Consider the following 1,732-nt stretch of genomic DNA (forward strand, 5'->3'; position numbering starts at 1 on the left):
GAAACTTCCAATCGCCTTGAAGGACACCAATTAGTATTCCATGGGAAGCCAAGGTGGTGGAAATCAGAAGACGGTGTTAGAATGGATATTGCAGAGTTTTGATATATAGAGAAATTTCTGTATCTAGCCGCGGTGACATAAGCTGGTGTCGGCAAAACAGATCAAAACAGGTAAGCTCGTGCGAGTGAATCAGCCATTTCATTCAAGTGCAACCTATGATGTCCCGGTACCCAAAGCAAACGTACTTTTCCTAAGTATATACGGAGGCACCATCGAACGAAATGTTCTTTGAATTGCTGAATTTAAAGATGCAGTTAGTGCTGTTCATACAGATAGCGAGTCGGTCACAATAACAGCTAATGGGTCATTTTGGACTTTCTGCGATATCCACGGCACGCGCTCGTGCCACTGCTCCCGCATTCGTCGTCGTCTTCCACAGCTGGCTGCGTGGCCGTTCATCTTTCTAGCGTTGAATTTCACTTCACTTCTGTCGTCGTAATGGGGAGGCCGCGTTTACGGGGGTATACTCCCTTAAGCCATTGCTTAAGGGAGTATGAGCCACTCATCGTCTTACGTAACGGAAAGATTTATTATTGAAGAAATTTAATTTCGAAGAATCGAGCGGCTAATCGCAGGCGAAGGCTGCTAACCATGCCGCCGAGCAAACTCGTTACATCGAACGCAAGCAACAACTGCGGACGGTGGGCATACCGTCAGTGACGTCGTTCTCTCCGTCGCAGCCGATTTTGTGTGTAACCTCATAACTGAGAAACACTTTAATGAACCCTCGAGAGTAACCCAGTGATAAAAACAGGGGCCGTACGTTTCAGCTTCGCAGATAAAGCATTTTCACGGAATGAAAAATCCGACTTTTTTTTTGGCTTTTGTGTACAATGACCGACCTCATCTTTCTTTTTGTAGCGCTTCTTTGGCGTGGCGAGAAGCTTCGGTGGGGATGATGATGGCCAGATATTCAGGCTCGTGAGCCTAAACTGCGCGAAATGTTAAGACTACAGGAAGAGACACACGACATTTAGAAACGCAGCTTCTGCGCTTCGCTGTATGCGTTTCTTCCTTTCGTGCAGTTTACTCTTCGTTCAGTATTAACGAACCGGCACGATAAATCTTATTGCTGTAGGTGGACCGCTTTCTCGTGGTATCACTATTTCGGACAAGGGAGAGCGCCAGCGAGCGTGAAACACGCGCAAACTGCCCGTCCCTACGAGCTCAAGCGTGTGACGAGGCGTCTGCAGTGGAGCCCGATGGAACAGCGTTGCCCTCTGGCGGCTGTCACAGAAGTGGCGACAGCGGCTGTAAGCGCGCGGGCGGGGAGTTTTACTACTGAAGCTAGTCTAGTAACGTTGGGCTCCTCAGGGGTAGCACACTCTCAAGTTCAACAAATGGCCACAGAGGGCGAAAAAATCGACCGCGCGCCGCTGCTAACAAAGCCAGTGCAGTAGCATCACTTCGGGATGCTTACGTTAGTTCCAACATTTCCCGGTAGAGGCGTTGTATTAAGCGCAATTTTATCTTACAAACTTTATGTTACAATTCCCGATGCATTTTTGTTACATAAAGAATACAGGACAAAATTATCATTGCTAATTAGATATTGTACTCTTTGTTAGTAAGTTTATTGTTTCTTCGTCATTATCACTGCAAATAGCGTTCAGCATCATCGATCTTTCACGTGACCTCGGGCCTGGATTTAAAATTTTTACCGGTATTTTCG

Source organism: Dermacentor albipictus, chromosome 9 (genome assembly GCF_038994185.2).
Source record: "Dermacentor albipictus isolate Rhodes 1998 colony chromosome 9, USDA_Dalb.pri_finalv2, whole genome shotgun sequence".
Taxonomy (NCBI): domain Eukaryota; kingdom Metazoa; phylum Arthropoda; class Arachnida; order Ixodida; family Ixodidae; genus Dermacentor; species Dermacentor albipictus.